Source organism: Schistocerca americana, chromosome 3 (genome assembly GCF_021461395.2).
Source record: "Schistocerca americana isolate TAMUIC-IGC-003095 chromosome 3, iqSchAmer2.1, whole genome shotgun sequence".
In the NCBI taxonomy this organism is placed as follows: domain Eukaryota; kingdom Metazoa; phylum Arthropoda; class Insecta; order Orthoptera; family Acrididae; genus Schistocerca; species Schistocerca americana.
The window spans coordinates 329,609,041-329,634,328 of NC_060121.1; the positions used below are offsets into that span (position 1 = coordinate 329,609,041).

Genomic DNA, 25,288 nt, shown 5'->3' on the forward strand with positions numbered 1-25,288 from the left:
GAACTGCACGCCATGTGCATGTGGAGTCAGGTACTTCGCAAAAGTCCATTGTTGACTGCGGCACTTAATGCGTATCTTCGATGAGCCAAGCAATATAGAGACTGGACAATATGTGACTGGAGACGTGTGCTATGGTCCGACTATTCGCGAGTTGTCTCTTTTGAGATTATGCAAGTCCGCTCATTAAGATTAAGATGGGCATTACAAGGATGTTTATTTCAACTTTAACGTTGACCGAGAGTAGCTTCTTCTTCTTCTTCTTCTTCTCGAATAGTATACTGCAGACGCTTCTATTTTCGAGGCTGTCTTCGGGTAAGTTCACAGGGCTGCACGCACACGTTCCTAGATTAACAAACGCCCAAGCGCTCCAAAATAATTTTTGGTGACTATTTAGAACAGAGGAGGGAACGTAGCAAGCAATATCTCCGCAATACAATAGGTCTACAGCGTTGGTCGTCAAACTGCTGCCCGAGTCAAGTGTCCGTGCGGCTTGCGCTTCTCAGCTGCATTTTATAATAATATGCTTCTATCATCTAATAGTTGAATCCAGAAACTACAACTGACGTTAAGAGCTTCATTAACAAACAAAACTAATTACGGCAACAGTAATGTTTTAATTTGCGCTTAAATTTAATTGAAGTGGGTGAACTCGGCCGGGAGCTAAGTAAAGTTTGCCACTTACGTCAGGGGGAGAGTGCTATGTAGCGAAGCCACTGCGGGGTTCAGAGAAGTGAGAAGGGGAGTATTTTATTGTTCGTCTTGCAGTGTTGGCAAGTCACGAGCGTGCGCAACTAGCACCGATTAGGTACTATGGTATGAATGTGAAACGGAAGTAACATGGGTTCGTCCATGCGCTTTATAGGAGCGGCCACCTTTAAAGTTGGTCCATATTTGTAGTAATACGAAATCAAACCAAGTTTGTTTTAATACAACGGAATGAGAAGAAGAAAAATGACTTGCGCACGGCTACGCGCCTTGTCACGGTCCGCGCGGTTCCCCCCGTCGGAGGTTCGAGTCCTCCGTCGCGCATGGGTGTGTATTGTCCTTCGCTTAAGTTAGTTTAAGTTAAATTAAGTATTATGTAAGATTAGGGACTGATGACCTGAACGATTTGGTCCCATAAGATCTTATCACAAACTTCTAAAAAATTACTTGCAAAACATTTACTAAAGTTATGCAGTAGTTTCTCATAATGCAAGTACTGTTATAAATTAACGTAACACTCATTTTGCAAGTTACCATTTAATAGTAAGATCGGTAGAGGAAGGTGTGGTACAGTTGTCAGGACGGGAAAAGTGACCACTGCATAGTCTTACTCCTGAAACGCGCTGCTGCTTGCCCAGAAGTGGTCACACTAGTAATACACATCTGGTTTGTCGTCACTAAGACTGACCGAGGAAGCTTGTTACGTTATTTTTTTAGTGAAAATATTTAAGCGATTTCAGTCTTTCTCGGCGTATTCCACTGATTAATTCTTCTCGGGTTATCAACCTTGTGGTGGCGTCGTCTTGTCGCAACGTTTCAATGAGTTTCTTACCCATCATCATCATCATCATCATCATCATCATCATCATCATCATCTGGCGAAGCATCCCGACACTTTGCCACAAGATGATGGGTACGAAACTCATTGAAACGTTGCGACAAGACGACGCCACGACTCGGCTGATAACCCGAGAAGATTTCATCGGTGATAACATTGTTTCTGGGTCGTCTGATGTGACGTAACTCATTTATATTACCCTTGTAATCTCACTTATACTGTGAGTAATGCCCATAAATACAGTTCCCTGTTATTTATTTCAGTTTAATGGTTTTTTCTGTGGTTCACTAATGCCGACTTAGCGTCCGATCGAAAGAAGTGACAACACACTACATGTCGGAAAAAGGGGCGAAGATGTTAAGCCCCCAATAAGAGTTAGCGACTTCCACAAAAACACGCATAATACAACGAATAAAACAGAGTTCTACACCATTTTATATACAAAGCTATCATCCACCACTAAAGACAATTCTGAATTAAGTTAGACCACCACCACCCGCAACAAACGTCACAGAACGTTTCAGGGAAAGTCTTGAGTACATAGGAAATAAATATCCAAATTCTCCGTTAGTTATAGGTGGAGACTTTAATCTAGCGTCCATTGTCTGGGAAAATTACACGTTTATGACAGGGGGCAGAAGCAAAGACTCGTGTGAAGTTATTCTAGAAGCGCTCTCAACGTACGACCTTGAGCAATTGGTTAGAAAACCAACTCGAGATGGGAACATATTAGATATCTTGGCTACAAACAGACCTGATCTTCTCGAGGAAATTAAACTTGAAGGAGGTATTAGCGACCATAATGTTGTCCTGGTTTCTATGTCAGTCGAAGATGGAGAGAGGAAAAATAAAACAGCGTAGAGTTTTCTTGTTTGGGAAAGCAAATAAAAGTGTCATTAATGAATATCTTCATAGTCAGCTCCAAGCATTCACTGTGGGACACAAAGATATTGAGCATCTTTGGTCGGAATTTAAAGGTATTGTCCAACACGTGCTGGAGAAATACGTGCCTAGCAAAAATATAGGGGAGGGAAAGGATCCCCTTGGGTTAAACAAACATATTAGAAAGTTGCTGAGACAGCAGAGGATTTTGCACAGTTGTTTTAAACGTAGTCATTGCCCCGGTGATAAACAGAAATTATGCGAAATGAAAGCAGCTCTCAGAACGTCAATCAGAGATTCTTTTAAGGATTTTGAAAGCGGTATTTTATCTGCAGATTCTAAAAATGAAGCCAAAAAATTTTTGTTGTACGTAAAATCTACGAACGTTACAAATAAATCAATGCATTCTCTTGCTGGCAGTAGGGGTAATGTAAAGGATGATTATAAACGTAAGGCCGAAATTGTAAACCTAGCTTTCAAAAACTCGTTTACGGTAGAGGACTGCAGCACCATTCCCCCTTTCAACTATGGAACAAACACAAGGAAGGCTGACATAATGTTTAGTGTACATGGAATTGTAAGACAGTTAATATCCTTAAACGCCCGGAAAGCATCTGGTCCATACGGTATCCACCTAAGATTTTATGTTGACTATGGTACAAATATAGCACCATTCTTATCCATCATCTATAATAGATCTTTGGAACAGCGGAAAGTTCCACGGGACTGGAAGAAGGCCCAGGTCACAATACTCTATAAAAAGGGTAGAAAATCGGATGCACATAATTACCGGCCAATTTCATTGTTATCGATTTGTTGTAGAATCATGGAACATACTTTGTGTTCCGACACAATGACCTTTCTAGACTCTGAGAAACACATCTGCAGAAACCACCACGGTTTTAGGAAACAGCGGTCAAACGAAACACAGCTGGCCCTCTTTGTTTTTTTTTTTTTTTTTTTTTTTGTGGTTTTAGGGCGCAAAACTTCTATGGTCATTAGCGCCCAGCCCGTGACGTAGAAAACAGGAAAAAAACGAAATTTAAAATCAGCAGCAATGGAAACAAAGTCAGAAAATTTGAGAAACTAAAGGCAGAAGGAATGCTTAAAAGTCCACTATAGAAAGGGGTTGGTTGTCCCAAAAAAAAAAAGGTTCAAATGACTGACGTCATTTCACTGTCACTAATAAACTGTAGAACGCGGTCAGCTGAGCGCGTGTCATCTGCTAAAATCAACGATAGATCAGGCGATAGCTGTAGACGGGAGCGTAACGGATTAAAATAGGGGCATTCAATTAAAAAGTGTCTGACCGTCCACAGCTGAGAGCAGTGGGGACAGAGTGGGGGAGGATCACCGCTTAAAAGATGTCGATGACTAAAAAGACAGTGCCCTATCCGGAGTCTAGCTAAAATTACCTCCTCTCGACGACGCGTTCGGGAGGAAGAGGTCCAAGCGCAAGGAACGGCTTTCACTTCCCGCAATTTATTGTGGGGAAGTGTTGACCAATGCGCATGCCATAAATGAGTAACTTGGCGACATAAACCGCTCCGTAGATCGCTAAACGGAAGAGACTGAAGAGCTGGCCGAGGAAGAGAAACTGCAGCCTTGGCCGCTATATCGGCCGCCTCATTTCCACAGATACCAGCGTGTCCCGGGAGCCAGAGGAACGCCACTGAGACGCCCCCCAGATGGAGCAAGCGCAGACAGTCCTGAATCCGGTGGACCAGAGGGTGCACAGGGTAAAGAGCTTGGAGACTTAGGAGAGAGCTGAGAGAATCTGAGCAGATTACGTACTGTATCCGCTGATGGCGGCGGATGTAGTGGACAGCCTGGAGAACAGCGTAAAGCTCCGCAGTATAAACCGAACACTGGTCGGGAAGCCGAAAGTGATTTGGGGTGTCGCCAACAATATAGGCACTCCCTACACCTAACGATGTTTTCGAGCCATCGGTGTAAATAAATGTGGCTTCCGTCATTTGTGCACATAGAGCAGCAAATGCCCGACGGTAAACAAGTGTAGGGGTACCATCCTTGGGAAATTGACATAGGTCTCTGAGCAAGTCGATCCGGGGACGGTGCCAAGGCGGTGCTGTACCCCAAGTTGTCAAGAAGGTTTTAGGAAAGCGGAAGGAAAGAGAATGGAGCAGTTGACGGAAGCGGACTCCCGGGGGTAGTAGGGAGGAGGAGCGGCCTGCATACCCGACATCAAAGGAGGCGTCGAAAAAAAGGTTATGGGCTGGATTAGCAGGCATGGAAGACAGATGGCTAGCATAACGACTCAGAAGGACTGCCCGCCGATTGGACAGCGGAGGTTCAGCAGTCTCAGCATAAAGGCTTTCCACAGGGCTGGTGTAAAAAGCTCCAGACACTAAACGTAATCCACGGTGGTGGATAGAGTCGAGACGCCGAAGAATAGACGGCCGAGCAGAGGAGTAGACTATGCTTCCATAATCCAATTTCGAGCGCACTAAGGCGCGATAGAGGCGGAGAAGGACCACCCGGTCCGCTCCCCAAGAGGTACCATTCAGGACACGGAGGGTGTTAAGGGAACGCAGACAGCGAGCCGAAAGATAGGAAACGTGGGAGGACCAGCACAGTTTTCTGTCAAACATAAGACCCAAGAATTTAACGACGTCGGAAAACGGAAGGTTGACAGGACCTAGATGTAAGGAGGGCGGAAGAAACTCCTTACGTCGCCAAAAATTAACACAAACGGTCTTACTGGGTGAGAAACGGAAGCCGGTTTCGATGCTCCACGAGTGGAGGCGATCGAGACATCCTTGAAGACGTCTTTCAAGAAGGCTGGTCCTTTGAGAACTGTAGTAGATAGCAAAATCGTCCACAAAGAGGGAGCCCGAGACATCAGGAAGGAGACAATCCATAATTGGATTAATGGCGATGGCAAACAGTACAACACTCAGCACGGAGCCCTGGGGTAACCCGTTTTCTTGGGAGAAGGTACGGGAGAGAGTAGTGTTCACCCGCACCCTAAATGTGCGCTCTGCCATAAATTCGCGAAGAAAAAGGGGCAGCCGGCCTCGAAAGCCCCAAGAGAACAGTGTGCGGAGGATGCCTGTCCTCCAACAGGTATCGTACGCTCTCTCCAGATCAAAAAATATTGCTACCGTTTGGCGTTTCCGGAGAAAATTGTTCATGATATAAGTGGAGAGAGCAACAAGATGGTCAACAGCAGAACGATGCTTTCGGAATCCGCATTGGGCTGGTGTTAAAAGACTGCGGGACTCCAGCCACCAAGCTAAACGGTAATTCACCATACGCTCCAAAACCTTACAGACACTACTCGTGAGAGAAATGGGGCGATAGCTAGAGGGGAGATGTTTGTCCTTTCCAGGTTTCGGAACGGGAACGACAATAGCTTCCCGCCATCGCCTGGGAAAGGTACTGTCGGTCCAAATTCGATTATAAAGGCGAAGGAGGTGACGCAGGCTATGGGTTGATAAATGCAGCAACATTTGGACATGGATACCATCCGGTCCTGGGGCGGAGGAGCGAGAAGTAGAGAGTGCATGTTGGAGTTCGCGCATGGAGAAAACAGTATTGTAGCTTTCGCGATTTTGAGAGGAGAAAGCAAGATGTCGCACTTCCGCTGCACGTTTCTTCGGGAGAAACGCTGGCGGGTAATTTGAAGAGCTCGAAATCTCAGCAAAGTGCTGACCCAATGAGTTAGAAATTGCGACGGGGTCCACTAAGGTATCATGCGCGACAGTGAGCCCAGAGACCGGGGAGAAACTAGGCGCGCCTGAGAACCGTCGAAGCCGACTCCAAACTTCCGAGGAGGGAGTGAAGTTGTTAAATGAGCTAGTAAAGAATTTCCAGCTTGCCTTCTTGCTATCGCGGATGACGCGACGGCATCGCGCACGGAGCTGCTTATATCGGATACAGTTGGACAAAGTTGGATGGTGACGGAAAATGCGAAGAGCACGTCGCCGCTCACGTATTGCGTCACGGCAGGCCTCGTTCCACCACGGAACTGGAGGGCGCCGGGGCAATTCGGAGGTGCGTGGTATTGAACGTTCCGCAGCTGTGAGAATAACGTCGGTAAAATGTGTGACCTCATCGTCGACGCTGGGAAAGCGACCGTCATCGAATGTCGCTAGAGACGAAAAAAGTGTCCAATCGGCTTGGGCAAACTTCCAGCGTCGCGAGCGCATATATGGCAGTTGAGGCTGCAGTCGAAGAACACATGGAAAGTGGTCACTCGAGTGTGTATCATCATGGGCGAACCATTCGAAGCGCCGAGCTAGCGGAACAGTACCGACCGCAAGGTCCAAATGGGATAAATTTGCCGTGGAGGCAGACAAAAATGTAGGGACCCCAGTGTTGAGGCAGACTAGATCCGCTTGGTGGAAGACGTCTAGCAATAGTGAGCCACGTGGACAAGGATGTGGAGATCCCCAAAGCGGGTGGTGGGCATTGAAGTCCCCAACCAGCAAATAGGGGGGTGGAAGCTGATCAAGAAGATGAAGGAGATCAGCTCGTGCCATTGGTTTAGACGATGGAATGTATACCGTACAAAGAGAGAACGTGTATCCAGAAAGGGAAAGACGGACGGCGACAGCTTGGAAGGAAGTGTTTAAGGGGATTGGGTGATAATGGAGAGTATCATGGAGCAGAATCATGAGTCCTCCATGGGCTGGAGTGCCTTCAACTGAGGGGAGGTCATATCAGACGGACTGAAAATGAGGGAGAACAAAGCGGTCATGGGGACGCAGCTTTGTTTCCTGAAGACAGAAGATGACCGGCGAGTAGGATCGTAAGAGGATCGACAATTCCTCCCGATTGGCGCGAATGCCGCGGATATTCCAGTGGATAATGGACATAGGGTGAACAGAAAATGGAGGAACGGCACCAAGGGTGCTGTCAACTCAACGACTGCTCAGAGCTTGCGACCGACAGCATGGAATGGCATTCAGTCGAAGGCAGAAGATCCTGATCCATAGGTTGGTCAGGAGCAGCTCCTGCCACCAACGATCGGCCAGTTGACCGGCCACCAACAGTGCGCCTCGGCGACACAGAAGATGGCCGAGGGCGATTTCCGCCAGGTGGTGCTGTAGATGGGACACGCCTTGGCGGAGAAGGAGAGGAACTGTGTTTCTTCGTAGCCTTCTTGGAGGTATGTTTAGATGAAGGAGGAACCGATGGTTGTGAAGTTGCAGTACGTAAAAACTCTTCACGAGAATGCTCTTTTTTTGTAGACTTGGCGTCTGACTTTTGGGCTCGAGATTTAGCAGAACCCGACGAAGGGTGAGCCATAGAGTGGGCAGGCGAAAGAGGTGAGGTTGAACGGGCGATCTTTGCGCTGGCCGATCTGACGACCGTGGTACTAAATGTGAGGTCGCAAGTCTGCGTGGCCGCCTCCTTTGTTGGCCGAGGAGAAGCAAGGACAGCGCTGTATTTTCCTTTCTGAGGCATGGTGGGCTGTCGACTGGCGAGTAACTTTCGAGCAGCAAAGGTCGACACCTTTTCCTTCACTCTTATTTCCTGGATCAGCTTTTCGTCCTTAAAAACAGGGCAATCTCGAGAGGAAGCAGCGTGGTCACCCATACAGTTGATGCAGCGAGGGGATGGAGGTGGACAAGCACCCTCATGGGCATCCCTGCCACACGTAACACATTTGGCCGGATTGGAACAGGACTTGCTGGTGTGATTGAACCGCTGACATCGATAGCAACGCGTAGGGTTTGGGACATATGGGCGAACGGAAATTATCTCATAGCCTGCTTTGATTTTTGATGGGAGTTGAACTTTGTCAAAAGTCAAGAAGACAGTGCGGGTTGGAATGATGTTCGAGTCAACCCTTTTCATAACCCGATGAACAGCGGTGACGCCCTGGTCAGACAGGTAGTGCTGAATTTCTTCGTCAGACAATCCATCGAGGGAGCGTGTATAAACGACTCCACGCGAGGAATTTAAGGTACGGTGCGGTTCCACCCGGACAGGGAAGGTGTGGAGCAGAGAAGTACGCAGCAATTTTTGAGCCTGGAGGGCACTGTGTGTTTCTAACAACAGGGTACCATTCCGTAATCTGGAACAAGACTTTACAGGACCCGCAATTGCGTCGACACCTTTCTGAATAATGAAAGGGTTGACTGTGGAAAAGTCGTGACCTTCGTCAGACCGAGAAACAACAAGGAACTGTGGCAACGATGGAAGAACCGTCTGTGGCTGAGACTCAGTGAACTTACGTTTGTGAGCAGACATAGTGGAAGGTGAGGAAACCATTGCGGAAGAATCCCCCATGATTACCGGCGTCTCCGATGGCGCGCTCCTCCCTTGTGGGGGCCCTCACCGAGGGCACACCCGCCTTAGGTGATTGTTCACACCTCAGGTCACACCTCCCGACATACGGACGGAGGGACCAATCGGCACTTTCGGAAGGTATCAGCTCGGGTAATCACCCCTCCCTGGGCCTGGCCTTTACCAGGGGGTACGTACGTGTCCTACCTGTCTACCCGGGGCGGGGAATTACGCGTTACCCCGTCACCGGCTACGCATGGAAGTGCGTGGGTCGGCCTTCAGACACGCACAGGGAGGAAGAAAGAGAAAGGGAAAGGAAAGAAGAGGGGGTCTCAAACGCCGCAGCGGAGAAAAGGGTAAAGAGAAGAGGTAAGGAAAGGAGAAGGACAAAGGTAAGAAGAAGACAGACAAGCAAGGAAGAAGAAGAATGCGGTACATTTACAAGCGTCCGTCTCCGGACGTAGGCGCAAACCATGCTCCCAGAGGGGGAGAAAGTAAAGGAAAGAGCAAGAGGTGAGGGGGGGGGGGTGAAGACAGGGGATGGGGATGGATGCGGAAAGGGAAGGTATGCAGCCCGGAAAGGAAGGAAGGCCACATTAGCTCGGGGCCCCGTGCTCGCTACGCACGTATCCACAAAAGAGATGTGGATCCCCTGGGGGGGGCCCTCTTTGTGCATGGTATACAACCGGCTCTAGATACCGGCTCCCAAGATGAGGATATATTCCTCGACTTTCGAAAGGCATTTGACTCAGTTCCCCACTGTCGCTTGCTCCAAAACGTGCGCGCTTACGGGCTATCCGATGACATATAGGGTTGGATAAAAAGTTTTTAAACAGACAGAGAGCAGTATGTCGTCCTGAATGAGGAGACAACAGAAACATGCGTAACATCAAGTGCGCCCCAGGGCAGCGTAATAGATCCGCTGCTTTTTACGATTTACATGAACGATCTGGTTGATGGTAATGACAGCGGCATTAGACTGTTTGCCAATGATGCTGTAGTCTACAGGAAAGTAGTATCACACGAAAGTTGTGACCAAATCAATGAGGATTTGCAGAAAATAAATGCGTGGTGTAATGATTGGCAGTTACCTCTGAATATTAGTAAGTGTAACCTACTGCGTGTAACAAAGCGAAAAACCCCATTAATGTAGGAGTACAAAATAAATGCCCAGTCTTTGGAAGCGGTAACATCCGTCAAGTATCTGGATGTCACTATACGAAATGATTTCAAATAGAATGATCAGATTATACAAGTAACGGGTAAGGCGAACTCTAGATTGCGGTTTATTGGTAGAATCCTGAAGCGATGCAGTCCAACAAAGGAAATTGCTTACAATACGTTAGTTCGTCAAGTCTTAAGAGTATTGTTCGTCTGTATGGGACCCTTGCCAGTTGGGTCTGATTCAAGAGGTTGAGAAGTTCCAAAGAAGAGCGGCAAGATTCGTGACTAGTACATTTAGCCATCGCGAGAGCGTTACAAATCTCATAGAAAGTTTGAAGTGGGACACACTTGCAGATAGACAACGCGCTAAACGGAAGGGGCTGATCGGTAAATTCCGAAATCCGATCTTCGCCGAGGATGTAGAGCACATGTTATTACCACCAATTTTCAAATCGCGCAATGAACACCATTCAAAGATACGTGAAATTAGAGCTCGTAATGAGGCGTTCAGACATTCGTTTTTCCCTCGCGCGATCCGCGAGTGGTACAGGAGAGGGGGGTGGGGGGGGGGGGGGGGGGAATATGACTTTGGCGTGAATAGTGCCCTCCGCCACACACCTCTTGGTGGCTAGCGGAGTATTTATGTAGATAGTCACGTTATTTAAAACCTTCTCTGTTCTGCTATATTTGTCCTAATACGGAAGTCCGACTGAAAACGGCTTGCGACAAGCGCTTTGTATTCCTTCAGATAGTGGGGCTCAAATATGCCTAGAAAATGTGCCCGGAAATCACAGAAATAAACATAGGTACCTGTTGCTATTGCATTGGCCACAGTGCTCGCCTAAGTACAGAAAATTGGTCAGTACGTAAACCTTCAGAAATTGCTTCTAGTTCCAATACATTTTCTTTTTCAGTGAAAAATACTTGTTATGATACCTTACAGTATGTAGATTCAAAACGTATAAATGGTAAGGTATCAGTAACCATGATTTGGTGGAAATTGAATTCCTCTTTGAGCGGCCACTTTACACCCCTCTCCCCTTCCTATGCGTCCTGAAGTGTCGCCCTAAAATGGCTCTTAAGCAAAAAAGGCAAAAGACTACTGGTCTGCAGGATCTAACTATCAATGAGTGGTATTATAAGGGGTGTTCAAAACGAAACAAGCCGGAGGCATAATTACAGAAACCACTACCTCTATGTTAGAAGTATTGAACCTGGCTGTTGACACACTTGTCCCACTGTGACAAGGCGGTGAAAGGCTGTCTCATAAAATTCCTGGGCTGCATGGTAACCAGTTCCGCACGTACAGCTGGACGTCGTCGTCCGAGGTGAATCGTTTGCCACTCAGAGCCTTTTCAAGGGGGCCAAAAGTGGTGTAATCACAGGAAGAGAGGTCCGGACTGTATGGAGGGTGGCCGAGAACCACCCATTTGAATTTCTGCACGAGTGCCGCAACTGTGTTGGCCGTATGAGGCTTTGCATTGTCGTGGAGCAGAATGACCCCAAGGGGGAGATTGCCTGATAGTTTTGACTTGAGCGCTTGGCAAAGGGTGGTCAATGTTTGCTAGCGACGCTGGGATTCACTGTTGTCCCGTGCTGCAGGAAGCGAATCAGAAGTGAATCTTAGTCAGAGAAGAACGTCAGCATAACCTTTCCTGCACTCGTGTGGACGATTGATGCATGCTGCAGCTAGTTCCGTATATTCACGTGATGTGCCCGCGTGCTCTCTAGCGACGGGCTGTGAATTTCCACGCTTTGGTCGGAACCACACCTCGTTACACACCCCACAATATTACCCTCCTGTCACTGGTTTGAGCATTCCAGACTCCGGCTTTTTCCTTTTTGAACGTCCCTTGTATATAGATATGGCATACCTGAACGAACCACGCTCAGACTTACTCGACGAACTGAGACTATTACCAAAGCAAGAAAGGGGCTTTTAGTGTGGTGTCTCCTGGTGAGGTACTAATTTTTGGTTCAGTGTGGTCCAGTTTCTATGCATTTTTAAGTGGGTCAGTAACCTCATTGTTATACAGTATTTCCGGAATCAGATGATTGCTCCCATGATGTACCATCGTAAGAATGGTAACTAGAATTCACCTTTTAGGCAAGTGTGACAAAACTCAGACGTAGCGTTTATGAAACCCTTTTCTCGCATTGGTGTGTGGAAACTACGAGAAGTACCAAGAAACGATCTGATTTTTTCGCTACTTTCTCGGTGGTCAAAGCGACGCGATAAATGTTGCAGACGCGCAGGCCGTAACTGGCGAACGCCGCCCACATTCTCGCGGGCACAGAGTACAGAGGAGGGGGCTGGGGTCGAAGGGCGCGTTTCACAACACGGCCCGCGTGTTTCGCGTCGGCCCCGCGCCTGCCCCTCAGTTCGCCATTCAGCTGGACTCTTCGATGGCCGCGCCTCCTGGTCAGTGTGTGTAGAGAGGCGCTGGCGCTAGTACAGTAGCAGAGTCCGAGTCCAGCGACCGCTGCACAACAGGAGAACGCGTCACCCGCCGCGGGTGCTATGCTGCCGAATCCGACGCATACCAGCTGCACTCTACGCTTAAGGCAAACGGGATCCGACCAATCTCCCACGAACGAGGTGAGTCAATCTACGAGTTCCTAGCAGGTGATGAAATCAAGTCAACTGTGATCACCAATGTAGATTGGCTATTTTTTCCTAAATATCCTAAATGAAGACAAATAATTAGTGACTACATACAGAGCGTTCCAGGTTAGCTACACGTCATTTAGGTTTTCGTAGTAAGAACAGGCTACAGTTAAAAGAGCCGCAGGACATCAAAGGGAGACAGTAGTGGGAAGGAGTGGGAAAGGGTTACAGCCTATCCCAATGTTTTTCAATAAGTATGAGAGGCGTTCTATAAGGGAAAAAAAAAATCGCATTTTTCCCCTTCCCATCACCCACGAACTGCTTCGGGCGGAGTACATCCTTCATTGGGCAAAAAAGATGCGAGTTAGAAAGTACGAGATCCGGGCTGTAGGGTGGATGAGGAAGAACAGTCCAATGAAGTTCTGTGAGCCCCTCTCGGGTGCACAGATTCGGGTGAGGCATTGCTTTCTCATGGAGAACATCAAGTTAGTTTCCATTTTTGTGGTGACGAAAACACTGAAGTCGTTTCTCCAGTTTCCTGAGGGTAGCACAATGCACTTCAGAGTCGATTGTTACACCATGAGGGAGAACATCAAATAGAATAGCCGCTTCAGATTCCCAGAAGACCACAGATGGTCCTTCGTTGCTCTTTGTGGTCTTCTATTAGGCAGCGAGGAACCCAGTTATCACACACCTCTGAGTACCCCAACTGGTGGACTGGTGTGTCACTGCCAACAGCGCCTCTCGTTGAGCAGCGAGGTGTTTGTGATCCGCCGAGCACCGCGAATGAGAGTGTCCGCACGTTCCAACACTGCAGGAGTCACAGCTCTGTGCCGCCGGCCGGCACGCGGGTAATTGGACAGGTTAGCGCGATCTCGCTGCGATGATGACAAACGCCTCGCCCAACGACTCACTGAGCTTTTGTTCACTGCCAGGTCTCCGTACACATTCTGCAAGTGCCTACGAAAGTATGCGATGCTCTGCTTTTCCGCCAAAAGAACGCGCCTCCTTTATAGACCCTATTTTTAAGGCTACGTACAATTCTGCCATCTATGAGCATTTCTTGAAACTATAAGAGGTGAAGTCCCATTACAAATTCCACCTTTTTTTTTTACCGAAACTGTGTTGCATTACTTATTTAATGCCCCTTGCACATGAAATAGAGAGTAGTGGGAAAGGGACTGAGTTGTAGCCTATCCCCTCAGGTTTTTCTACAAATGCATTGAACAAGCGGAAAAGGAAACCCGTCTGGCATGATTGGCCGGAAGACAAGGAGGGCAGGTTCAGCCGCTTAATTGCAAAGATTTCGTCTATTCTTGGCGCAAACTGTCATTCCTCCGTGAAGTGTAAGTCTTGTGTTAAGTATACCTGATACGTCTTGATGACTGGAGAGAGAGAGAGAGAGAGAGAGAGAGAGAGAGAGAGAATATGTGTGTGTGTGTGTGTGTGTGTGTGTGTGTGTGTGTGTGTGTGTGTGTGTGTAACGGATCATCAACAACATTGTCGCGTGGCCTCCACTCCAAGAGACACTGAGAAGATATCTGGAATTTAATCCAGGACATTGGCGCACAGTCTGGTGATCAGAAACCCTCCTCCCCTTTGCCGAAAAGCAGCCAACAGCGCCTGACAAACCCGGGCGGTTACCCGCCTAAGTACGGCAACAACCGCGTTCCTTGACTTCGGTTATCTCACAGGAACCGGTGGGTTCAACGAGGCAAAGCCTTCGGCGGAGATCAAAAATAAATTCGTGAAAGGAATTAAAGACCAGAATGAAGTATAATCTTTAAGGTCTGCGATGGCGTTTCAATTCTTCCACAGACGTGAAGAGACTTGGGAGATCAGTCGTACCGAATGTGTTATGTTTTGATAAACTGTTACAGAATGAACAGTAAAGTTAAATGCCTAATCGAATCAAGTCAAGTAATGCCTGCGGGAATTTCATTACGAAATAAGATACAAAGAAAGGACGGGGCGTGAGTCGTGCTTGGGTAGCTCAGTTGGTAGAGCACTTGCCCGCGAAAGACAAAGGTCCCGAGTTCGAGTCTCGGTCCGGCACACAGTCTTAATCTGCCAGGAAGTTTCAGACACAAAGTAGTAGGAATTTTTACTATTTGCGCAACACAATCACGAATTCGTAGGAGTGCAGATATGCGATACAGATTACCGATACCAGGAAAAGCTTTCATGAAGAAGAGTAGGTAACATCGAACATAAATTTAAGATTCGTCGAGTATGTTCCAGAAGGATTTCTTTCTAATGTAGCCTTATATGGAAGTCAAACAAACCATCAACTATACCGACAACGTAATATAAGCTTCTGAAATGTTAAACAGTGATACTTTATCTTTTTCTGTTTGATGGATAGATCCCATAAAAAATGCAGAAGTAATAAATGGAATCGAGGAAGAAGTAAATTTATAGCACAACTGGACTAAAGGTGTAGTTAAGTTGATACAACATCCCAAGGCATAAACGACTAATTAATTTAGTAATGAAGCGAATTTTAAGCAGCAAAACTTGTAGAGGGAAGTACAACTGAAGGACGAAACAGATTACCAAAATTACTTTTACTTTCAGACAACTCTGACCGTCAGGCATCATCTACAAATTACACTATAGTGGGGGTAGTCAAGTTACGTTTTAAATAGGACCTCATATATGCTATTTTATGATATTAATTTACGTTCACATTAGTGCAATCATCGGCTAAAAAAATGTGCGTTGTTCTAACTATGTTATGCACTTCATTTCCGTAGCATTAGTCAATGTTTTATGGTGCACAAAGTCAAAACGAATGTGGCGATGAGCAGTAGAACGGAGAAGAGCGAAATTATTTTTAAAAAATATGGCCAAAATAAGGAAGATACAAGACGTAGATTGCCCCAGAAGGCTTGTTTGAAGAAAAATCCTTACTGCTATTAAGCCCTGGCATGAAACTGAACATAAAGCTCCTAAAAATGTACGTCTAAAGCTTGAGAGTGAATATTTTGTTCCTAGAAATTGTTGAAAGTTACGTTACCATATCAAATACGAACTAAAAAATTGGTAATACGAATAATACGGAAGTAATAAAATTATAGAAAACGAACGTCAAAAAGCAGGTGCAAGTCAATTCGGTATCCACTACTGCATCTATATATAACTCTGCAAGGGACCAATAAAAATTAAAATTTGAAATAGAGATCGAGGATCCTCGTTCTAACGGTTACGTGTAATTGTCGAGATCAGCACAAGAACGTGTCGAGATCACCAAAAGAAAGGAGACGGAGGGCGGCACCCAACATCAAACCACAATAAATGTACATTAAGAAGACTGTCAGATGTTCATAATAAACGCCAAACAAGCCCTGTTATTCAGATCACATACGACATTTCACCAATTATTCGAAGTATGAATGGTCGCACTAACCCCTCTGCGACCGACTGGAAAACTATCTGCCAGCGGGACTGTCTCAGAACGCCTCAAAGTCTACTGTAAAACTGATCTGTCAACGCGAAAGTCATTCTCCGGAATGTTATTGTGCCCTGAAGCGACTATTTTGTAGTATGGCGGAGGTACCCCTGAGGATTACCTCGGACTGTACAAGATGTGTGTCTGATGTAGTCAGAGTTTTCCTTTCCGGATGAAAAAATGACTGAGCACTATGGGACTTAACTTCTGAGGTCATCAGTCCCCTACACCTTAGAACTACTTAAACCTAACTAACCTAAAGACATCACACACATCCATGCCCGAGGCAGGATTCGAACCTGCGATCGTAGTGGTCGCGCGGTTCCAGACTGAACGCCTGGTTTTCCGGATCATCCTGGCTTGAAACAAGGTAATGAAATGGGCTCTGGCCAGCAAGTTGCTGAAGACGGATCGAATCTGGCCTGCTGTAATTGCTGCAATCTCATCCGAAACGTTCTTCTGCAGTTCTTGAAGACTATGAGGGTTGGTGGGATACACCTTAGATTTGAGGGCTCCCCACACTGGCAGATGACCTGGGTAGCCAGCCAGCTAGGGCCGCGACCGGACGGACCTCAGCTAACAACTCTCAGGCGTGAAGATTGTGTAAATGAGCTCCACGGTTCGGCGACTGTATGGGCAGCTGCTCCATCCTATTGGAAGTAACTGTAGGTCTTTTCCTCCTCCGTTAATGCTGCCACAAATTCACGTCCAACCGTATACACTCGTCCGGGCCACCCCGGCGGATGGCGTCTCAGTTGTAACAAACTGCCGCTAATTACGGGCTTAAGGAGAGTAAACTTCTAAGGTCATCAGTCTCCTATTCATTCCCCAGGACGGAATCAGTGCACCCCAACGGTCTGCGTCTAGATTAAATTCTGTGTGTGATGGCTAGGAAAGGTTCTAAACGTTCATGTAGCGTATAGCAGAGGCGAGACGTGGGTACCAGCCAATATTCATTTAGTGGGATGTAGTCTACCGTATCTTCCTACGTCGTCGGCGTTGTCGTTGTTGTTGTCGTGAGGTACCGTTATACCAAGTGGAAAGGCGCGTCGATCTTAGAGCATGAGATATGGTAACCTTAAGTCATTGACAACACACAACGGTCACGGTAGCACCTGATTCCAGAATAGCTGCAGTAGTTAGGACCTACGAACTACCCCCTCTTGACCAGGTCCCCTAAACTTAACTCGTAAAGAGATCCCTTCGAAGCAAATTGTCATAACGATCGTCTATAAAGGCTTCGTACAACGATAAGAAATGTTACAGTTCATGGAATAGTAACAGATACGACCAAACTGTCTTGTTTCTTCTGCTTTATTTAACGTAACTTTGTTCACAGTTCTATTTCGCATTCACCACTCATTCACACTCTGATGTGGAGTATATGCGAGTGCCTGAATCCTAACTCCCAAGTTCCATCGAAACCCTTTGATGAACAGTTTTGGTTGCTCGACACCAACAGTCAATGATACAGTTTTTCTCCTTTTCATAAATTGGAGCCCGCTCTCCGCGATATAATAATAATAAAAATAAAAAAAAAACAAAAAAAAAAAAAACAAAAAAAAAACGGTCTCAATACCGCGTCCCTCGTGAGATGCGCATAGATTTATCCCGGAATTGACCGCCCTGTAGGTGTACTCAATTTCATGACCACACTTCGCTATCCGCGATTTCGTGTAACTAAATGTCCTTTTGTTACTCTGATTATATACCGTAGTTATTTAAAACTCGCCCCTACATTTTTTCACTGCGCACAATTAGCACTTCTTTACTTGTTTATTTCTAAGAGTAAACAAAAAAATGACGCCGTATCATCAGCTTCGTCGATATAAAGCAAAACACCTCAATATGCCCAATTTTACCTCTTCTTATAGGATCGGCTACCTTACTCATTAATATACTACATATTTCCAATAACACTAAACAGGTATCGGCGTTATATTTTAATTGTATTCAAAAGCATATTATTATTATTATTATTATTATTATTATTATTATTATTTATTATTATTATTATGACCGCCCAAATCGTAACAAATCGTGCGGCGTGCGTTTTTAACGATAGCTTTACATTCGCCCAGCCTTTATTCATGCAATATTATATATAAATATACAGACAGGACCGAAAGATCGAGCTCTCTACCGTAACCAATAGAGGCAAATACGCTATTCAAGTTCCGTTGACTCGTATTGTTACAATAGGAAACCACATCCAAGCTCTCATCGTCCATTGGCAGGGCGGATTCGAACCGGGCCCTGTGCGCCTTCCCCTTTCGGAAGCGGGCCGTTTAACGGCAGTAATATCAATGACACAGCCTAACCTTCTCAGGTTTTGAAAAATATCGTTCAACACGCTTGACGAATAGTCAAGTGTTATTACAGTGAAGTGCAATAACCAAATTGGAAATCTCATAATAAAAAATGGCATGTTAAAACACGCACCGCTTACTGCCTAATACTCCACTCAACGTGGAATGTCCAGTGACCCAGAAACTTCCGAGAATACCTAGTCGAACTTTGTCATAAACGACGTGCGACCTCACGAAGGACATCACTAGTCAACCTGCAAACCAAGCACTGATAACGTTGTGCAGAGTGAACCCGAAACCGACGCTCGTGCTTCGCGACAGTACGGCTACGAATCAAGAGGTTATACATTTTTCTCGTCGTGTTTGGCAGTGGAGCTTGGGTTGTAACCTCAGTGGAACAATCTAGATCAAACAATAACCGCGCTACTAACGAGATTGCAAATGCTGCAAACATTGCACCAAACGAAACCATAACATATTTCAGACACTACTGAGTAAATTCCTAATAATGCGATGCTCTCTTACTCTTTAAGAACAAAGGCGATGTTTCGGCATTGGAAACGCTGTCCTTCCAGCCTGAATCAATAGTGTTTTATCACAAAAATCGAATTCTACTGTTACATAACAGAATTCCCAGCTGTGAAATAACAAAAAAATATCTACGACAGACTGAACAAAAACTGTGTGACATTATAACACTGTCTTCGGATGGCGGCAGAATCAGGTCAATACTCTTACAGAAAACTTATCGCCGGCCGTCTAGATGACTCCCGAGATGAACTCTCAGAGTGCAGACATGACGTCAGCCATATTGGATGTCTTTCTAGATCAGAAGTTCAGTGTAATAAACAAGAGTGCACAACTTTTACAAATGTTAATTGTGTTCCAATTAAGAGCTCTCAGCTGACATTCTAGCGTTACGAAACCGATACAATGAGCTTCTGCATAACATGTTATATTCATTATCAGTTCCATTTCACATCTGGCTCATTAATATTACAGAAGGAGTATTTCCCGAAGGCTTCTCTCATCATCCGTGAAAAGCAAGACTCTTGAAATCAAGTGCACATTCGAGACATTTACTCTGCCAGTAAGTTTCATAAGTACGTGCAATTTATCTGCGTCGTGGAACTTTAAAGTAACTTCGGGTGAATCCCATGGGAGTATTATAGATGTGTTACTGTTAACGATATATATAAATTATCAGGCGTATAACGTACGAAACTCAGACCGTTCACAGATGATGCTGTTGTATGTAGAGAAGACGCAATGCTACAAAATGTTAGCAAAGTCCTGCAGACGACGCTTGGTGCAAGGATTAGCAGTTGATCCTCAACTTAAAATAACGTACTGAACACAAACAGGCGGAAACATCCAGTATTGGCCGATAGCAATACTGGCGGTAAGTTTCTAGAAACAATAAAAACCGTAGAATATTTGGGAGTATCGTCACAAAGTAGAACGACCTCTGAAAACCTGTACTAAAAGCAGAAGTTAGGATACGATTCACTGGAACAACTCTGACGAAATACAATTCATCCACGAAAGAAGTGGCTTAAAAAACACGCGTTCGCCTGAGTCTTTATTATCGCCCGCCAGCCTGCTCTTAAGGGAGACAAGTCTTCAGATGTAAAAGCAGATTCGGTCGTGCCCTAAGAGCGTGTCATAGGGCCATTACTGTTAACAAAACATATACAAAAAAAATAGTGGATAACGTTGGAAGTTCCACGAAGCTTTTCGCAGATGTCACTTGTGTACAGAGAAGGAGCTATGACCATTCGTTCATCTTCGCTAATGTGAAACACATTTCCTCTACTGAGCAAGTGTTCATAGTTGGTAACGTACGCACTTTAGAGCCCACGTCTATTGGACATTTTTTCTCGTTTTTGTCCACATTACCACCACTGAATTTTTTTTTTTGGTGGGGTTTAAGGGCGCTCAACTACTGAGGTCATTAGCGCCCAGTCACTTGTTAGAGCACATGGAATCTAGTAAAACTCAAGGGGATGGGGGGACACCAGAAGGACCTGACAAAGATGCAGATAAAATAGGTAAAAAGGTTAGATGTCTTTGGACAAGCCAGTCAAAGTTATAAAACGCAGAATACGAGCAGCTGCTCGAGCGTCATCAGCTAAAACATCTGGTAAAGTAGATGGCAGGGACAGGACAACACGAAACTGACTAAAACGGGGACACGACAATAAAACATGGCGCACTGTTAATGCCTGACCACAAGGGCACTGTGGGGCTGGGTCACCGGAGAGCAGGTAGCGGTGGCTAAATCGGCAATGCCCAATCCGCTACCTGGTCAGAAGGACCTCCTCTCGCCGAGATGCTCGGGAGGATGTTGTCCAAGCAGTTGGGAGCGGTTTTACCGCCCGGAGCTTGTTTCCTTGGAGGGATGACCAAGCATCCCACCACAACGACACAAGCCTCTTACATACATCCCCACGAACGTCAGATGACGGGACACAATGGGAGGCTGGCCGAGGCAGGAGGACTGCAGCCTTGGCTGCAGCATCAGCAGCCTCATTCCCAGGCACTCCGACATGTCCGGGAACCCACAGAAAGCTGACAGAACCACCATTATCAGCGAAAGAATGGAGGGACTGCTGTATCCGTTGAATCAAGGGATGGACCGGATAGGGAGCTCCAAGGCTCTGAAGAGCACTGAGTGAGTGAGAGCAGAGTACATACGATGAATGGCGGTGGCGGCGGGCATACTGAACGGCCTGATGGAGAGCAAAAAGCTCGGCCGTAAAGCTGGAACATTGGTCGAGGAGCCGGTATTTAAAGGTGGCGGCCCCGACGACAAAGGCACAGCCGACACCATCGTCAGTTTTGGAGCCATCGGTGTAAATAAAGGTGTGACCGGCAAGTCGAGCACGAAGTTCGACAAACCGTGAGCAATACACTGCAGTCGGAGTACCATCCTTCGGGAGTGAGCTGAGGTCGAGATAAATATGAACCGGAGCCTGGAGCCAAGGTGGTGTCGGGCTCTGACCCTGTCTGAAGGTGGTAGGGAGGGCAAAATCCAATTGTCGAAGCGGGCGACGGAAGCGAACTCCGGGGGGCAGCAGGGCAGACACATACAACCCGTACTGACGGTCGAGAGAATCGGCGAAGAAGGACTGGTAAGAGGGGTGGTCGGGCACAGACAACAGCCGGCAGGCATACCGACACAGCAGTACGTCGCGCCGGTAGGTCAATGGTAATTCGGCAGCTTCAGCATAAAGACTCTCGACAGGACTAGTGTAGAAGGCTCCGGTCGCAAGACGTATGCCCCGATGGTGGATGGAGTTGAGCCGGCGTAAGAGGGATGGCCGAGCGGACGAGTAGACGAAGCTCCCATAATCCAGCTTCGATCGGACTATGGACCGATACAAGCGAAGCAAGACAGTGCGATCTGCTCCCCAAGATGAATCGCTAAGAACTCTGAGGACATTAAGGGAACGTGTACAACGGGCCGCCAAATAAGAGACATGTGGAGACCAACACAGTTTCCTGTCCAACGTGAGCCCTAGAAACTTAGTTGTTTCCACGAATGGGAGAACAACGGGACCGAGATGTAAGGATGGCGGAAGGAACGCCTTATATCGCCAAAAGTTGATACAAACCGTCTTCTCTTCAGAGAACCGGAAGCCATTTGCCACGCTCCATGAGTAGACGCTGTCTAGACAACGCTGAAGGCAGCGCTCCAGGAGGCATGTTCTCTGGGCACTGCAGTAGATCGCGAAGTCATCGACAAAGAGAGAGCCTGAGACATTAGGTGGAATGCAATCCATAATTGGATTGATCGCGATGGCAAAAAGGGCTACGCTCAAGACGGAGCCCTGAGGCACTCCGTTCTCCTGGAGGAAGACGTCGGACAATACGGAACCCACACGTACCCTAAACTTTCGATCCGTTAAAAAGGAATCAATAAAAAGGGGCAGGCGACCGCGTAGGCCCCACCTGTACATAGTGCGGAGGATACCTCCTCTCCAACAGGTATCATAAGCCTTCTCCAAGTCGAAGAACACGGCTACCGTTTGGCGCCTTCGCAAAAAGTTGTTCATGATGAATGTCGACAAGGTCACAAGGTGGTCAACACCGGAGCGGCGGCGACGAAAGCCGCATTGGACATTAGTAAGTAGCCATCGAGATTCAAGAATCCAGACTAACCGAGCATTAACCATGAGCTCCATCACCTTACAGACACAGCTTGAAACCTCCGCGAAAAAGCGGCCAAAGGCGTTGGAGACATCCACAGGATCAACAAAGACCTCATTACCTGAGGTCAGGCCAGGTACTGAGGAGTGGGCCTTAATGCCCGACAGCCGGCGCAGGCCACCCCAAACGACGGAAGAGGGAGTAAAACTGTTAAAGGAGCTGGTGAAAGAGGCCCAACAAGCTTTTTTGCTGTCTTTGATGACTCTACGGCATTGCGCTCGGAGTCGTTTGTATTCAATACAATTCGCCAACGTAGGATGGCGGCGAAAGGTGCGTTAAGCACGTCGTCGAGCACGGATAGCGTCCCTACAAGCCTCGTTCCACCAGGGGACGGAAACGCGACGTGAAGAAGAGGTAGTACGAGGAATGGAACGTTCGGCAGCATTGATGATAACAGCCGTGAGGTATTCGACCTGACTGTCACAACTGAGAAAATCGTGGTCCGAAAAGGTCGCCAGGGAGGAGTAAAGGCCCCAGTCAGCTTTCGGTATGTTCCAGCTCGAAGGACGTGGGGATGGGGTGTGGTGCAGGAGACGAACGACACAGGGGAAGTGGTCGCTCGAATAGGTGTCAGAAAGGACATACCACTCGAACCGACGGGCAAGAGTGGTAGAACAGATTGAGAGGTCCAAGTGGGAGTAGGTATGAGTAGAGTCCGAGAGGAAAGCCGGGGCGCCGGTATTGAGGCAGACAAGATTGAGATGGTTGAAGACATCCGCCAAGAGTGAGCCTCTTTGACAGGATGCAGGAGAGCCCCAAATGGGATGATGGGCATTGAAGTCCCCAAACAATAAAAACGGCGGGGGAAGCTGAACGATCAGGTGCATCATGTCAGCCCGACTAACAGCAGATGACGGTGGAGTGTAGATGGTACAAACTGAAAAAGTAAAAGCAGAAAGAATAATATGGACAGCTATTGCTTGGAGTGGGGTGGTCAATGGGATGGGATGGTAATAGACATCGTCCCGAACGAGCAACATGACCCCACCATGAGCTGGGATACCATCCACAGGGGTGAGGTCATACCGCTCCGAGGTATAGTGGCTAAAGGCAATACGGTCAGTCGGGCGCAACTTGGTTTCCTGGAGACCGAGCGAACAGTGCAGGCAGAGGAGCAGTTGTAATTCCTCCCGATTAGATCGAATACCTCTTATGTTCCAATGTAACAAGGCCATCGCTAGTCAAAAAGTTGGGGGAAGAGCTGGTCACCTCGACGGCCGCGGAGGGCCAGGTTGCGAGGGAACAACGCTACAACCGGCGGGAGGCGGATCCGGTTCCATCGAGTCGTCGCCAGCTGCGGCCGCTGTCCCTGGTTGTGTAGGAGGGGCAGCATCATTTGCCGACGAGAGGCCAGCTGAGCGCCTGGCAGCAGAGCGTCCCGGCGAAACTGAGGACGGCCGGGAGCAGCGACTCACGGATGGAGCGTCAGACGAAACGCGCCGGGGTGGAGAGGGGGAGAGAGACTTCTTCTTGGAAGGCCGAGGAGGCACAGGGATGGTGGGCTGGACCCGAAGAAGGTCCTCGCGCGCGGGGTCCGTTTTGGAACGCCGGACCTCGGAAGCTGGGGTCCGGAACGTTTCCCCGATGGACACCTGAGAAGAGGAACGCTTCTCAGGTGGCGGGGTCAGAGGAGGAGGAAGAAGGGTGGCCCCTGGGGCAGAGGGGGCGGGGGCCACGGGGGAGGAGGATTTGGAAGGGAGGGATTTGGGAGGCGGAGGCAGAGCCCCCTGATGGGCGGAGGAGGCGGAGGGGGGACAGGATAGGGGTGAGGATACCGCGGAAGGAGTGGACACAACTGAGGCAAACAAAGTGGTCAATGGCACGGGATGGAGGCGGTCATACTTCTTCCTGGCCTCAGAATAAGAGAGCCGATCCAAAGTTATGAGTTCTTGTACCACCTTCTCCTTCTGATAGGCGGGGCAGTCTGAGGATCTAGGCGAGTGGATGCCAGGACAATTAATGCACCGAGGTGGTGGGGTGCATGTATGTTCCTCACGAAGAGGACGTCCACAATCGCCGCAAAGGGGCTCAGCCTCACACTGTGACGACATGTGCCCAAAGCGCAAACACCGAAAACAGCGCATAGGAGGCGGGACGTAAGGTCGCACGTCGCACCGGTAGCACATCACCTTTACCTTCTCCGGGAGAACGTCCCCCTCGAAGGCGAGGATAAAGGCCCCGGTGTCGATGCGACGGTCTTTGGGGCCGCGCTGGACTCGCCGGACGAAATGCACGCCTCGGCGCTCCAGGTTGGCCCTGAGCTCCTCATCAGATTGTAGCAGGAGGTCACGATGAAAAATAACCCCCTGCGTCCTATTTAGTGCCAGATGCAGGACAATGGACACTGGGATGTCCCCTAGGCGGTCGCACGCCTGGAGCGCCGCCGACTGTGTGGCGGCGGAGGTCTTGATAAGAACGGACCCTGATCGCATCTTGCTGAGAGCCTCGATTTCCCTGAAGATGTCCTCAATGTGCTGAACAAAGAACATGGGCTTGGAGGTGGCGAACGTCCCCCCATCGGTTCGAGAACAGACCAAATAGCGGGGGAAGTACTTCGCCCCAAGCCGGCGGGCCTGTCCCTCCTCCCAGGGAGTGGCCAAGGGGGAAAGGGCAGGAGAACCAGGACCAGAAACGGTACCTTTTCTTTTGAAAGACTCGGCCGCAGAGCGACCTGATACGTGTTGACGTTTCATCTGCGAAACGTCCGCCCCGATACCACCCACTCCGACCAAGGGCTCTCCCCACGGGCGCCACCCAGCCTCAGCAAGGGCCACCTGGCAGGATGACCGTTGCTGGGAGTCCTGATGCCCCAAGGAGACGGGCATCTACTCCTTGGCCGACGTGGGGAGGGTGCAGCTCAG

The 25,288-nt window shown here is 48.0% G+C and overlaps 1 protein-coding gene and 1 long non-coding RNA gene across 6 annotated transcripts in view; one reads left to right on the top strand and one right to left on the bottom strand.

The window, feature by feature from the left end:
• The window catches only part of LOC124605280 (DNA ligase 3), a 640,740-nt gene that overhangs the window by 499,747 nt on the left and 115,705 nt on the right, over positions 1-25,288 (bottom strand). The gene's annotated exons all lie outside the window — the stretch shown is intronic.
• On the top strand, positions 12,235-24,065 carry LOC124605283. Its single transcript, XR_006978629.1, has 4 exons — positions 12,235-12,450; positions 23,540-23,544; positions 23,920-23,924; positions 24,056-24,065. It is a non-coding gene; the product is annotated as an uncharacterized LOC124605283 (long non-coding RNA).